This window comes from Camellia sinensis, chromosome 1, assembly GCF_055761805.1.
Source record: "Camellia sinensis isolate YWXY chromosome 1, ASM5576180v1, whole genome shotgun sequence".
NCBI classification, from domain to species: Eukaryota; Viridiplantae; Streptophyta; class Magnoliopsida; order Ericales; family Theaceae; genus Camellia; species Camellia sinensis.
This window is the reverse complement of record NC_138961.1, coordinates 10,942,133-10,958,687: the sequence shown is the minus strand read 5'-3', so window position 1 is coordinate 10,958,687 and position 16,555 is coordinate 10,942,133. Positions and strand designations below refer to the sequence as shown.

Below are 16,555 nucleotides of genomic sequence, written 5' to 3'. Positions count from 1 at the left end.
ATGCACGAGGTGTATCCTTTTGAAATATATGTTGTGACCCTTCTGAGAGGTAAATCGGAGGTTGTGTTTGATTTGGTCTTGTTAAGGCTTGTATTCCTTTATTCGGCATTTTGTTCCAAATATGCGTTGTCACGCCCGTTCCACTTGCATTGTGATGCACGTTCTAATTGCATTATTATGCACATCTATCTAGCATTGTTATGCTCATTACTTGCATTGTTGTGCACCTTTTCACTTGCAATTATCATTCTCTCTCCTCGCCTGTGCGATGAGTTAGACCTTCTCTGGTTAAGAGCATTTGGAATACGTTTCAATGCTCACACCAGTCCGAAACACCGAGATACGTCCCTATGTTTCTCCTTTCTTTTGAAACACCGGGATACGTCCCTACGTTTCTCTCTTTTCGAAACACCGGGATACGTCCCTACGTTTCTCTCTCTTTCCGAAACACCGGGATACGTCCCTATGTTTCTCCTTCCATTCCGAAACAACGGGATACGTCCCTATGTTTCTCTCACCATTCCGAAACACCGGGAAACGTCCCTACGTTTCACTCCTCATTTTCTGAGACACTGGGATACGTCCTTATGTTTCTCTCCCTTTTCCGAGACACTGGGATACGTCCTTATGTTTCTCTCCCTTTTCCGAAACACCGGGATACGTCCCTACATTTCTTTCTCCTTTTCTGAAACACTGGGATACGTCCCTATGTTTCTTCTCCTTTGTCGAACCTTTGGGATACGTCCTTAACCTTTGGGATACGTCCCTAATCCTTTGGGATACGTCCCTAATCCTTGGGATACGTCCCTAATCCTTGGGATACGTCCCTAATCTTTGGGATACGTCCCTAATCCTTGGGATACGTCCCTAACCTTTGGGATACGTCCCTAATCCTTGGGATATGTCCCTAACCTTTGGGATACGTCCCTAATCCTTGGGATACGTCCCTAACCTTTGGGATACGTCCCTAATCCTTGGGATACGTCCCTAACCTTTGGGATACGTCCCTAATCCTTGGGATATGTCCCTAACCTTTGAGATACGTCCCTAATCCTTGGGATACGTCCCTAACCTTTGGGATACGTCCTTAATCCTTTGGGATACGTCCCTAACCCTTGGGATACGTCCCTAACCTTTGGGATACGTTCCTAATCCTTGGGATGCGTCCCTAATCCTCGGGATACGTCCCTATGTCTCTCCCTCTTCGGTTAAAAGCGTTCGGAATACGTTCCAAAGCTCACACCATTCCGAAACACCGGGATATGTCCCTATGTTTCTCCCTGTCCCATTTCCCCACACGATTTCAGTGTGTTTGGAATTCATCTTAGGTTGCATTGTCATGCACACCTCTTCACTTGCGTTGTCACGCACATTCCACTTGCATTGTTTTATCAAACCGGCTTCGCGGAAGCGTATAAGTCCAATTACAAGCCGGCTTCGCGTAGTGTATAAGTCCAATTATCAAAGTCTTCCTGCATATCATTTGCATCCTGCCCCTGAACTACGCTGGTTTGATTCCTTGCAAAGGGATACGTAGGCAGCCTGCGGGCACAACCATTCATTCATTTGTATTTTGTTTGTTTGTCCAAGTCTTCGGCCTCATCAAAAATGGGTCGTCTTTGGGCTTTGACATTCACTCCCGTCATTCTTATGACTTCCGAGTTCTGTCAAAGAGGGGCAACTGTAGACACCCCATTTTTGACAGCCCTTAAGACTTGGGCACCACTAATGTTTTACATGGTGGAGAAAGGTGTGCAGGGTAAATGTTCAATTTCTTCGGCTAGAAGAGAGGCAAATCCTTCAAAACACTTTGCTAAGGGGTTTGGAGTTGAAGAAGAGAGGAAAGGAGAGGAGAAAATTAGTTTGGGAGAAGTTCGGCATGAATCCGGGTAGAAGCGAGTCGAGCAGCCCTCGCTAAATCGGGCTTATCTGTCTGTAAACTTGGAGTTTAGCTATGGGACCACCACCGTCGGAAAGCTTACTTCCAGGGCTTCATTTTGCACTCAAGAATCTCTTAAAGCCAAGTCCGGGTGGGGGAGATATGAGCAGCTGAAGTTGGGCATCATCCCGGTTGGATCGAATCTGCGCGGCTTCACCAAAATGGGCATAACTTTTTCCCCAGGAGGAATTTTAATGCACAGTTTGTGCCATTGGAAAGCTAACTTCCGGGGCTTCAATCTGGGCATCCACCGGCACTTTTTGACCTCATCAGCCACCCATCGGCACTCCATTTATCCGGCCGGCCAGTATAAATTGTAGGTCGGCAATATATTGTGCCGACCGGCCATTTATTTTGCCGATGACCTCCTTTCATGGCCGATATGACCCTTTTTCACCCCTCAAGCATGGTGCATGCCAGCTGTGCCAGCTATTCTCCATTCAAACCCTCTGTCCGAGATTTTGGCCTTTTGGGGGGAAACTTGAATTGTTTTCCCCCCCATTTTCCCCCCCTTTCCTTAGCCTCTCTCCCTCTATATAACCAGCCCTCCACCACCATTTTGAAGGGTTGAAAAAACCAGCTGAGGCACCATTATAGATACAACCCTATATCTATACATTCAACCCCCCCTCTTCCAAGCTCTAAAGTCCATTATCCTTGGCCATTTACACACCAACCCATAGCACCATACCTCCAACCTCCATTGCAGCCATTGGAAGTTGTTTTCCAAAGCCTAGGAGTGCTGCAACTCAAGCCAAGGAACTGCCAAAGACAAGTCTTCAAGGGTAAGCTTTCATTTTCCCTTTTCTAGCATTTTCTTGATTCATTTATAAGCCATTCTTGCTTGCTGTTTTGAGCTCCGGCCAAAACTGAAAGTACCCTTTATTTGAGCTCTATTTCATGTTTCATTAAGGGACTTTTGTCATTTGCGGTCCCCATCTTGCACTTGCTTCATTATCCCCCTTGTATGCCATAATCTTGCATAGTATTTTTGGCCTGTGTGTGATCTGTTTTGGAGCATGATGTAAACTGTAAGTGAGCTTACTTTGAGCCCCTCTTCAACATTGAAGAAGGGCTCATCACTGTTTGGGACCTCCTTGTGCCACTTGTCATTATATCCCTCTTTGGTCCCCATTTTTGCATGATTTATTAGCCCATCATGCTTCTGTTTTTGGTCTTTTTACAGAACTGAAAACAGTCTTATTTTGACCCATTCTTCATGTTTCATTCGGGGTCTTTGGCTATTTGATGAATTTTTTGTATACTTTGTGTTTTGACCTCTTTTGGGCCCTACCTTGCATAGCATGTTGAGCATACTTGTATATTGTTTTGGGGGTTGCCATAAACTGTAAGTAGTCATATTTTTGGTCCCTCTTCAGTGTTGTAGAAGAGCCTTTTTCTGTTTGGGCTTTGCATCTACCACTTGCTTCATTATCTCACATTTAGGGCCATTTTTGCATGCTAGTTTTGCCATCCTTTTGTTTGCTGTTTGGCCATGCTTTGAACTGTAAAAATGCTTGTGTAGGGGCTGCCTTGCTTCTGTCTTTTCATTCCATGTACCAATTATGCATGCTTTGTATAGCTGTAAGCCATTTCATGTACCTAGTTTTGTATTTCGGGAGAAATCCCATGCATCGGGTGTCATTTCGCCTTGTTTCGGGGCTGTTTTGCCCCTCATTTTGCTACTGATTTTTGCATGTTTGCATATCATATTCCATGTCTTTACCATGTCTCATTAGAGTGGCATTCCGTGCCTTAGGGTCGGTCCTCGGTTTGCGTGCATGTGTGCACGTACTTCGAGAGTCTCATTTTCATCTAATGGCCACTGATGTGGGTGTGGCTGAGGTTCACTCACATTGGTGTAAGTCCATCTTGCATTGTGTATGCCATGTTTCAATGCGTTGTGCATGTTATGTTGTTAGCATTGTGTGTGCCATGTAGTTGTATTGCATGTTTGTATGTTTGCTTGCATGCTTAGGTCGCATGTGCATTGTTATGCATTGCCTCGCCTCTTGACCAACCATGATTGAGGTTGGGCCCCTTGTATGTTTTGTGTGCATTGCATTTGACATTGAAATGCATACTTGACTCTTTGGCCATCATGCATCGAAATGCGTGATTGGTGGCCCGAGGGTCGAGGGTCATGCTCCCTTGAGTCCCTTGCATGATAGGGAGTGTGCCCGCGCATACATGTGCTTGAAATTCTATGCCATGCACTGTCTGTCCTTGTTGATGTCAAAAACCAGCTTCTGCAGGAAGTTTCTGCCGACCGGCACTGAAGAATGCCGACCGGCAAAGGATATGAGGCCGATGGACTTGAAACCAGCCGATGGAAATTTCTCGTGGCCGGTGGTCATTTCACTTAGCCGGTGGTGTTATGCAGTTCTCATTGAAGATACCCTGAGACTTTGGCAATTTTCAGAGGAGCAGGGCAGCATTAACAGAGGCAGCAGTGGCATGGTATGGGTTTCCGAGCAAAATGGACCGAGCATGCATCATTCGCGCATTCCGAGGCACGGCTGCGGCCACCTTCTGTCTGCATTTATTTTGTTAATTAATTAAGGGTCTGTAATAATTAATTAGCTAGGATAGTTGATTTGTTATTCGAACTGTATTATTCTTTCGGTCCCTCCGAGCGAGGGCAAATTTGTAATAAGTGTGGGTGCGTGTGTGCATGTCTTCCAACCCCACGTCTTTCTTCCCTTTTATTTACCTGCTTATGATGGTAGACTAGGGCATATTTAAATTAGCATACCTTATGCTATGCATGCGTGCATTCATACATTTGTCTTGCATGCACCAGGCTCGGTACATCATGCTAACTGCACTCGTATTTCAATTCCAAGTTGAGTATTTGTTAGTTGCAGCACTTCACATGCCATGTTTAGGATAGCCGAGCCTGTTTAGATTGCATCTTTGCATGTGTTGCATTAGTCATTTCAAATATGAACTAGGATCATGCATGTGATTACTAACTAGTTTCTGTTTTGGCTTGGAGTACTAAGTGAGCTTTTATGCTTTAGCATACCGCATGCGTGTGAATGCTATCATGACAGCATGCTTACCATGTGGCTAGATGCTTACGTGATAAACTGTTTGAATGCCTGTGGATGAAGGTCGAATTGCTTAAATTGGGATAATTCATTAAAACTGTGAGTTTTAAGCCCACTAGATAGTGGCAAAACCATCTTTTCTAAAAGCCCACTCGAGGGTGGCAAAACCTACATTTTACCCTACTTGCGAGTAGCAAACCATTTTCAAAACAAACATGAAATGTTTTGTTCCAATTTAGGCGATTTGGTCTATACTTGTTTGCTGTGCACACAACATAGTAATTCTAGGCTAATAACCAGAATAAGAACACATAACGTTTTCAAAAACGGATATCACGGTTAGTAGAGGCCAATCTTCGGATCGGGCGAGAGGGGGTGCTCATAGCTGACCTTCCCCGATCGTACCCAAGTTCCCGAGCCGAGGTAACTTTGGTGATGACGGACATGTGGCCTTTGGCACCGAGTCAGGGTTTCCTAAATTCCCCCATAAAAAATATTTAGGTGGCGACTCTGTATCTGGCAAAGCAGTCCATGTTTGGCACTTCTTTTCAAAAAATCTATTTCTCAAAACGATTTGCCGGATTTGGACTCTTTGGTTCAAGATTAAGAACCGTGACACAAATCGAGTCCGAACTGTAGCGGGGTCCCTCGCGGACGTGCTACACCGAGGTCCCACACCTCCTTGCCGAGGTGTGGCCTCGATGGCCACAGTTAAGGAAATGAAGTCGGGAAAATCTGGGTTTCCCTCTCTTGAAAAACATGACGAACATGAAGAACATGAACACGAGGAAGATGAATGCAAAGATTAATACTTGCTATTACAAAATCTGAGATTTCATGCTAAGAATCCGAAATCATGGACCTGGGTACCCATATTCAAAGATCTTGAGAGAACAAACACAAAAACATAGTTCTAGATGCAAACTTTCGGATCAAACGAGGCTTTTCTTCAAGAACACATGAAAACCATTTTCTCTTTCTAAAACCAACTTCAAATCAATGCATGACGTGCAGAACAAGTTTGATCGTGCAATGCAGCTAGATGATCAATAAGAACAACAAGAGTAGGTTAAGATTCTAACCTCAAAGCTCGAATCTAATGGTTCAAGCTTCAACGATCAAGCTTGGAAGTTCACTCTCTCTCGTTCAAAACTTCTCATTCTCCTTCCTAGAGCCTCTCTCTCTAAAAGACAAGATTTGATACAAAATGATATGTTTTCTCGACAGTCACTGACTTAACCCTCTGCTGGGACACGTGGCATCGGCTGATTGGCTCTACTCAAAAAGGTGACTGACTTGACAAGACAAGACCATGACAAAGTGTGTTCAACAAGCTAGACGGCAAGAGCACTCCGGCAAGTGATGATCTCGGCCAAGGGCAAAGCTTTGGCAAGTAGGGTGACAACGACATCAGCTTGGAAGGACAACACTTGACTAAGCTGTGCCACACCTTGGCCTAGATGTGCCACACCTCGGTCTAGGTCATACCATTCCAGGAACAAAATCACTAGGGTGCAAGGATAAACATCTCGGCCTAGATGATACACATATCGGCCTTAGTGCTGAACACCTCAGCCTAGATAGAGACATCTCGGCAAATATGCCAGGGAGAAGCTGGAGGTCAACTGAAGTGGTCACAAGATAGTTCTAAGTGTAGAAAGGTTCCAAGGTGTCTAGGCTTAAGATGACCTCGGCAACACACCAGGTAAGAACAAAGTATGCAAGAAACACTCAAGTAAAACAAGACAAGATTTGCAAATGCACATAACAAAACAAGATCATACATAAATGTATGCAAGTATGACTAAGTTGAAGTGAGGGTTGTTACAAGTTATCCAAGTTTGAGGAGAAAACCAACTACTTATAGAAATCCAAAGTAATCCTAGTTTTGGAAGAAAACCAATTCCTTATAGAAATCCAAGAATCTGTGTTTGCGCGGTCCGCTCGAGCGTGCGAATTCCTGCTCTAGCGGAGACTTCAAAATTTTGTGATTCATATAGGCTTCACGCTCAAGCGGAAGTTTCCATGCTCGAGCGTCGAATCACACCATCCAGTACTTTTTCAGGCGAAGCAGAAATGTTGTGAGCTTGCAATCCCCGCTCGAGCGTCACTTTACCTGCTCGAGCGGGACGACCAAATTTGGAAAATCTGAAAAACTAGATCCTGTTACAACCTCAGTTTTGATCCATGGAAATTGACAAAGGCACGATTCGAGTTGGATTCGCATCTAATAAACTCATAGCCTCACTGAAATGAAAGGTGAGAAAACAAATACAACTGAAAGGAGTTTTGTCAAACGGGGTTGCCAAGAATAAAACCTAACAATCTCCCCCTTTGGCAATGCCGTGACAAAACACACCGAACAAATAAAATCCTAAACACCCCAACCCATAAAAGCCAACAAAAGCCAACTTCTTTCTCAAGGTCATGATCTGCAAAACAGTTATTAGTGCCACAATCTCCAAAACAACTATTAGTCCCACAAGAGTATATGAAAAAGCAATAGACATATGACACGATTATCTTGAAACATGAGATGGAAAACATGAATAGATGAAAACTAAGCCTCATGAAAAACAACTCTCAAACAACAAAAGGAAGATCATAAACCAACCCAAGCAATGATATGATGATGTAAATATCAGGAGCATGCAAGAAGGAAATAATTAGCAAACAGTGCATAGCAACTTGCAAAACAATTAAAGCCAATCTCCTTTACCAAACATATCAAAGTGTTCATGTTAAATAACTCTTGCAATGAAAAACCAAACTCCCTTACCAACCCAAATCAAGATGAACCAAAATCCCCCTCACTAAAAGCAACCACAAACACAACAGTGAACAAGAAGAAAAAGACAAAAAATAATATGGTGGAACAAGCAAGGAATTTCAGATTTGTACCTTAAAACACACAAGATTATCCTAGAAGCACAATTACTAGTAAACACAATGTGGACAGTCTGTAGAAGATTCCTCATGAAAGAAAGTGATGCATTATGTGAAAAGCATAGATCCCATGAGAAAAAGTGTGTGTGACTCTTGGAGTTCGACAAACACTAGATTCAATCCTAGTAGTGATCTGAAAGTTAGACCTCTGACAAGAGAATCTAAGCATAACTATGGAAAGTCAAACCACTAGGAATCAAGGAGTATTTGGTGAGTAAAGGCGGAGGCTCTCCCTCAATCAATGAATCTTTTTCTTTTTTTTTTTCACACACTTTTTCTTGTCTTTCTTTTGCACATTTTTTTTTTTTTATTTCTTGTGCACAGTTTTTTTTTTCTTTTCTTTTGCACACTCATTGGCGGCTGACACGCTCAAGAGTATGGAAACCGAACCAGAGAAGCATGGATATAATAAGGATGGCCTGGTTAGTGACTCTGAGGTAGCCTTTTCCTCATGGCTGGACTACAAAGAATAGAGGGGAAAGCCGTGGAGGTGCAAAAAAATGGAAGGTGGTTAAGAGACTCAACATCACCCATGATATGCTAGTATAGGTCAATTCCTCTAGAAACGCAAAAAATCAATGACAGAAGTCCAGAGAAAAAAAATAATCACTAAGGCGGAAGACTCCGATATTTGCTAATCCAAGAGTGTGTACAGAATGAGACATACAAATCAAAAAACACACACTCCAAAACGAGTAATGACCACAGAAAGCACACATATATTAACATGTAATGGATATTCTCATCAATTCCAATATGCACCAAGGACCACTCAAAAATTTCAAGCTTGCAAAACCATTTTTTTTTTTTTCAAATTTTTTTTTTCTAACTAAAGCAAGACAAAAAAAAAATGAACGAGCACACATGCAATGACAAAAACAAATTAATACAAGTCAAGTTTTCTCACCCAAATTGCTTTAATACGAACAAAGTTGTGAGAATTGCAGTTCTTGGGTGGTGTCTTGACGTTGTGGTTCCTTTCCCCTGCAATGGGGACCTGTCTCGACATGGTTTCCAACTTCTTATTTCTAGGTCTAGGCAAATACACTCTCCCATGCAACTTATAACAATAAGGGCGAATATGACCATGCATACCACAATGATGACAAATAAAAACAGGGTGTACCTTCTTTTCTTTTACCTTACCAACTCTAGGAAGTTTGAGAAGTCCATCCTTTTGTTGAACCTTGTGCTCCCTCTTTCCTTGAGTTCTTGTATCATGAGATGTGGATGCACTCTGTTTTTGCTCTTTCTTACCACCAAAGCCAATACCACTCTTGTCAGAACAAATTTGTTGAGAACCAATGATATTGTCCAAAGTCCTTGATCCCCTGTTCCAAAGACCAATGGTAGCCATAGCACACTTGAGTTCTTCCTCTTTCTTGATCATTAGTTCTTCCAAAGCAACTTGAGACATCTCGAGAGTTTCAATTTTTTCTTTATATGTTGCATAGATTTGCTGTAGCTCATTCCTTTCTGTCTTACAAGTCAAGAGTTTTGCACAAAGAGCTTGTCGATCATTAGCTATCTTGATAGCATCAATCCTAGCCTCAAAAATCTCCTCCTTTAGTTTGACATTCTCACTTTCACATGTTGTGAGCTTCATAGTGAGTTTGTCATTCAATTTGGGTAACTTAAGAGATTCCTTATACAACTTTTCATAAGCTTGCTCAAGCTCTTCATCATCACTGCTCGAGGATTCATCATTAGTGGCATTCTTAACCGGGCTCTTCAGATACTCTGTTCGTCCTTCAGTTTCGGAAGCCGCCATGAAAGCAAGGAATTGTTTATGTCCCTCTTCGCCTTGATCTTCATTGTCACTTTCATCTTCATCAGATTCTGATTCATCATCCCAAGTGATGGCGAGGGCTTTCTTCTTCCTCAAACGAGTGGGGCATTCTGAAGCAAAGTGCCCATATCCTTGGCATTCATAGCATTGGACTCTTTCAGAGTTCCCTTGTATCTTTCCTTTCTCCTTCTTGGCTATAGAATTATTTTGAGTTTATCTTTGCCTTTCAATTTATGAGTATAAGTAGATTCCAAAAGTTTAGGATTCTTTTTCAAAAAAGATTTTTTAAATTGTTTAACAAAAGCAGCCGTAATCTTGGAATCTATCTCACAATCTTCATCAGAATCCTCTCCAACTCTATGAGCACTACTAAAAGCAATATCTTTTTGTTTCTTTTTGAAATTCCTATGCGCCTCATAAGTTTGGAGATTTCCAACCAACTGATCTAGCTTGAGGTTGTCAACATCTTGAGCCTCCTCAATAACCGCAACTTTTGGTTGGAACCGATCGGGCAAAGATCTGAAAATTTTTCCCACAACTTTGGATTCTGGTATTTTTTCACCTAAATTGAAGCTGAAATTTACTATGTCACTCAACTTTGCATAAAATTCATCAAAGGTCTCACTATCTTTCATTGAAAGGTTTTCGAAACTAGACGTGAGCCTTTGAAGTTTTGAGCGTTTAACAGAAGGAGTGCCGTCATGAATAGTTTGTAAGATATCCCAAGCCTCTTTTGCGACTTCACAATTGCAAATACGACTAAACTCTTCAGGTGTGACAGCGCAAAAGAGATAATTGATAGCTTTACTATTCCAGCTACTATTTTGGTAATCAATTGTGTCCCACTTTTCAATTGGTTTGGGGAAAGTTACTCCATCAATGGTAATTGTTGGTTCGATTCACCCATTCATGACAGATTGCCAAACTTTTTCATCTATAGATTTCAAAAACGATCTCATCCGAGCTTTCCAAAAAGAATAATTGGATCCATCAAGTAGGGGTGGTCGAACCATAGAATTTCCCTCACGAATTGAATCCATTATCACAAATCAAACAAGATCTCGTTCTTAAAGATATATAATTTTTTTTAAAAAAATAGAACGACCCGCTCTGATACCAATTGAAAAAACTAGAAACCCGCTAGATATTAATTTGTGATTATGTATCAATTTTAAGCAATATGTAACAATCCCAATCAAACAATCAAGACGAATCGACACAACGATTTTACGTGGAAAAAATCACAATTGGACACCTCCAGTTGTGATAAAAAATCACGGGCAACAAGCACAAAACAATCCACTAAGAAGATAAAAAAGGAATTACACAGGTATACCCTCAATTACTTAGCGAATCCACGCCCGAATTAAACCAACCTCTATGTGCCTCTTCCAACCTCGTCTTCACCTCGGAATTGTCTTGATGATAAGTCACTCCGGAATCCACCAAAGCTTCAGACTCGAATTCTTCATAATCTACCGAAGAACAAATTTCTCTTTTGTATAGAACAAACAAATAATCCTTTGATGTATACTCTTTAAACCATGAGTTGAATACTCAATCAAAACATCAAAGAAAACTAGCAAAATATCCTCAGATATAAACCTTAGAACCCAAAAAGAAAATTTGGAGGAGTTATCCAAGTTTGAGGATAAAACCAACTACTTATAGAAATCCAAAGTAATCCTAGTTTTGGAAGAAAACCAATTCCTTATAGAAATCCAAGAATTTGTGTTCGCGCGGTCCGCCCGAGCGTGCGAATTCCCGCTCGAGCGGAGACTTCAAAATTTTGTGATTCATATAGGCTTCACGCTCGAGCGGAAGTTTCCACGCTCGAGCGTCAAATCACACCATCCAGTACTTTTTCAGGCGAAGCAGAGATGCTGTGAACTTGCAATCCCCGCTCGAGCGTCACTTTACCCGCTCGAGCGGGACAACCAAATTTGGAAAATCTAGAAAACTAGATCCTATTATAACCTCGGTTTTGATCCATGGAAATTGACAAAGGCACGATTCGGGTTGGATTCGCATCTAATAAACTCATAGCCTCACTGAAATAAAAGGTGCGAAAACAAATACAACTGAAAGGAGTTTTGTCAAACGGGATTGCCAAGAATAAAACCTAACATAGATAAATAATACATTTATTTTTTTTTTCAATTCAAAAATCATATTCAAGTTGAAAACTCTTTTTCAACAAAATATATTTAACAGAATATTTAAATTCTTTTTCAATTGAAAACACAAACAGTATATCTAAACAAATTGAAAACACAAAGTCTTACAAATTATTAGGGGTGCTTGCAGTTTGGCAGTTTGGTTGCGGCCAAAGGAATCTCAAATCTGTCATCCGACCAAAACTAGGCAGATTGAAAAAAATCAATCTGCAATCATCCGCTCGTCATCACACATTTATCCAAAATATAACAGATCAGTTCAATTATCATACATCCGATCAAAATGCAGCGGATCAATTCAACTTGGTCAGTTTGAAATGTATCCACCGCTCAGCACTAATAAAAACATTACAAAATAAAAAATGATATGAAACCTGTGTATGTGGGGGGGGTAACGCTTCATTTTTTTGCTCCGTAAAACAATAGAAACGAAAGCTAGCAAGAACTCTCTCATGAAACCCTCGTTTGAGTGTTGTAGAGAAATTTGTTAGAGAGAGAGAGATGACGATGATGGCGAGAAGTGCCGATGCTGCTGTGGTTTTCAGAAATGGTGTTTGTGATTGTCTTCACAAGGGTATTTTCTCCCAATTTCCTTGTTTTCTTGCAATCTTACTAAATCGCTCTTCTCATATTCATATCAATGCTTCTGTGGAAGACTAATTTCAGCATGGGTTTGCTAATCTTGACGATGATGATGATGCCCTAACTCATTTTGATCGCATGCTTCGAATGCGACCTTTGCCCTCAATTGTTCAATTTAATCAACTTTTAACTTCAATTGCAAGAAGTAAGCATTACTCCACAGTGATTTCTCTGTTTTGGAGAATGAATCTCTTAGAAGTTGGGTTCGTCAAGCCTGATAAGTTTACACTTAAAATCGTGATTAATTGTTTCTGTAAGTTGAATCGAGTTGATTTGGGTTTTTCTATTTTAGGGAATCTATTGAAACTTGGTTATGAACCAAACATCATAACCTTCAATACCCTGATCAATGGGCTTTGTGTAAATGCTAAGATCGCTTTGGCAGTTAAGTTTCTTGATGATATCGTGGAAAAAGGGTTCCAACCCAATTTCATTACTTACATCACTATAATAAATGGCTTATGTAAAACAGGAAACACTAGTAGTGCTTTTGTTTTGCTCAGAAAGATGGAGAAAATAGGAGGTTGTGAGCCTAGACTAGTGGATTACAACGCGGTCATCGATAGCCTTTGCAAGGACAGACTAGTAACTGAGGCTTTCAAGCTCTTTTCGGAAATGATAGGTAAAGGAATTTCACCAGATGTCGTCACTTACACATCACTAATTCAAGGCATATGTAGTTCAGGTGAGTGGAAAGATACTATGACATTGTTGAATGAAATGGTTGCTAAGAATATCTCTCCAAATGTTCAAACTTTTAGCATTTTGGTTGATGCACTTTGTAAAGAAAGAAAGGCCAAAGAAGCACAAGATGTGGTTGAATTGATGATCCAAAGAGATGTGGTGCCTAATGTTGTCACTTATAATGCTGTAATGGATGGGTACTGTCTGTTTGGCCGAGTAGATGAAGCAAGGAAAATGTTTGATGTTATGGTTAGTAGGGGTTGTGCTCCTGATGTTATCACTTATACTATCTTCATTAATGGGTACAGTAAGATGAAAAACATAGATGAAGCCACGAGTCTCTTTAAGGAAATGTCTAGAAAAAGATTGCTTCCAGATATTGTTACGTATACCACTCTTATTGGTGGCTTGTGCCAAATAAGAAGACCTCGAGATGCACTTTTGCTTCTTGATGAGATGCAAACTCAAGGCCAAATTCATGATCCGTTTACTTATTCTACTTTGCTGAATGGCCTATGCAACAACCAATGTCTTGACGAGGCATTAGCTTTGTTTAAAAAGCTTGAAAACACTGGACTAGCTCCTAATATTGTGATATACAGTAACCTAATTCAGGGTATGTGCAAAGCTGGGAAGCTCGATGATGCAAGAAAACTCTACTTGAGTCTTTCTGCTAAAGGTTTGAAACCTAATGTCCGCACATGCAACATAATGATCAATGGACTTTGCAACGGAAGGCTACTTGATGAAGCAAGTGAGCTGTTAATGAAAATGGAAGAAGAAGGATGCTCACCAAATTTTTACTCGTATAATATATTGGTTCAAGGACTTCTACAAAATAATGGAATACAAAAAGCATTGCAACTGCTTCACGTAATGGATGATAGAGCTATCTCTGTGGACCCAGGCACTGTAACCTTCCTAGTTAACATGTTGTCTGATGATGGATTAGATAATTTGTCAAAGGAAATGCTTCATGCGTTTTTTGGAACTACTTCATTTTCCAAGTAACCACCTAGGTTTTCTAGAGCTACTTTGTTTACTCGAGCATCATAATGAGTCAAGGTGTTGCATTGATATATATATACATATATGCTTTATTGATAATTGTTGTTACTTGTAAGTTGATTTAAATCATACATACTTGCTTAGATATTGCATTTTACATGAAGGTCTGTTTTTGTTGCTCTGAAATTTTCATGCTTCTTTTTTTCTTTCACATATGTCATTTTTTGAAAGTTACTCTTTTTTTTTTTTTTTCCTTGGTGTATTTCTAGTTAAAAGAGTTCTCTCGGGTTCTTGTAGGGATTATTAGACAGCAAAAAGTTGTTAATGTTTGTGATTGTTAACTTTAAAAAGTAAGGCATATAATGGTCACAATATTTAATAATAACTCATGCTTTGATATAAAAGACATGATGCCAAATGTGATTTTGCCTCGTCTTTTTTTTTTTTCTTCTGCTCTAATATCTCTCGAGTTTGTATTGAATTCATGGATCCGAACACATGGTTGAAGAGGCATTAATAGATCTATGTCTATCCTTGAGCTTCTCCTTTTATAAACATCAATATTGGCCATAGATAATGGAGATATAGAACACCTTACTTGTACTTGGAATTTCTAGTTTAAACGTTATATCTTGTTCTATGGAACTTAGCAGTTGAATCTTTGTATTGTTTTGCAGTTTCGTCCTGGGGCAACCCAAATTTTGCTAACTACATCATATTGTTTATGCTATGAAGAAGTTCCCAATTTCTTGGAAAGCAATTCTTTAAACTAGTTTCTCTCACATGGTCCCCAAAAATATCAACTGAAGAGAAGCTCAGTTTTGTCAATAGCAAGTTTGGCTGTTTCATTTTGTAGTTGTCTTTGTTTGTGATTTTGTCTATGATTGAAAGTTTCAGAGATGACTCAATCAATGAACTTAATAGAGCTGCTTGAGGATGCTCATTTGGAGGTGTAGGTGGAAGCATGAGGTAAGTAGCAGGATTGTTAATACCAGTGTTTTAAATGCTGGACCGGACCAGTCAGTACAACCGGTTGACACATCGTCTGGTTTAGGTTCTGATTTAGATGAACCACCAAGCCTGTTATGAACAAAAAATCGACTTTTTTTAACGAGCAGACCATGTTTCCACTTTGTTAAATATTTTATAATCACTCCATTTTATTTAGCTAGGAGTATCTGGTCCAACAAAAACATTGGTGTGTTTGTGTTAGGTTTTTATTCTTGGCAATCCCGTTTGACAAAACTCCTTTCAGTTGTATTTATTTTTGTACTTTTTATTTCAGTGAGCCCTTGATTTTTTAGATGTGAATCCAACCGGAATTGTGCCTTGCAGAGAAGTTTGTGATGTTAATGCTTTCAAGATTACCACTTCGCTGATTCTGATGGGGATCGAGCTGCCCGGTAAGCTCGCGAGGGTCCAGGGGGTAGCGCCCCTTGGCGAGTCCAAGGCAGCGCCCAAGCGGGGTCGAGGGGCAGCGCCCCCGAAGCAAAATGCAATTTTGCATTCAAAGTTGCATGTCCGTTCTTGCTTTCTCGAGCGAAGGCTGCGTCTGTGTAAAAACCTGAAAGAGATGAATGTACGCTCGAGCGAAGGGTGCGTGGCTCGAGCGAAGCCACTTATGAAAAACACGCGTTTTTGGTTCCTCGCTCGAGCGAGAGAGTCTTCGCTCGAGCGAGCTTCACAGTCCCAGATTTCTATAAGTATGGGTTTCTGTCAGATTTTAGGATTAATTCTCCAGATCTTTTTTGTGGATTCTAAGGTTTATATCTGGGGATATTTTGCTAGTTTTCTTTGATGTTTTGATTGAGTATTCAACTCATGGTTTAAAGAGTATACATCAAAAGATTATTTGTTTGTTCTACACAAAATAGAGAGTTGTTCTCGGTGGATTCTGAAGAATTCGAGCCTGAAGCTTTGGTTGATTCCGGAGTAGCTCATCGTCAAGACAATTCTGAGGTGAAGACGGGGTTGGAAAAGGCACATAGAGGTTGGTTCAATTCGGGCGTGGATTCGCTAGATAATTGAGAGTATACCTGTGTAATTCCTTTATATCTTCTTAGTGGATTGTTTTGTGGCTGTTGCCCGTGGTTTTTTTTATCACAATTGGAGGTGTCCAATTGTGGTTTTTTCACGTAAAATCGTTGTGTCAATTTGTCTTGATTGTTTGATTGAGATTGTTGTTTACTGCTTAAAATTGATACATAATCACAAATCAACATCTCGGGAATTTCTAGAATTTTCAGTTTGGTTTGTGTTTATAGAGTAGTTTTTGAGATAAAAAGTACGAAAACTTGTTTGGTTTGCCTTTTTTCAG

At 40.5% G+C, this 16,555-nt stretch overlaps 1 protein-coding gene across 3 annotated transcripts in view; it reads left to right on the top strand.

Moving 5' to 3' along the window:
- The window catches only part of LOC114314054 (uncharacterized), a 287,622-nt gene extending 272,234 nt beyond the window's left edge, over positions 1-15,388 (top strand). Inside the window, exons 1-2 of one of the 3 annotated variants that reach the window (XR_014365539.1) lie at positions 12,307-12,478; positions 14,916-15,388. The gene's annotated coding sequence lies outside the window, so the exon portion shown is untranslated. Of the gene's footprint in view, positions 1-12,306; positions 12,479-14,915 lie in introns of those variants that run through there. The other 2 variants (XR_014365546.1, XR_014365544.1) reach the window with 2 other exon arrangements.
- The last annotated feature ends 1,167 nt before the right edge of the window (positions 15,389-16,555 follow it).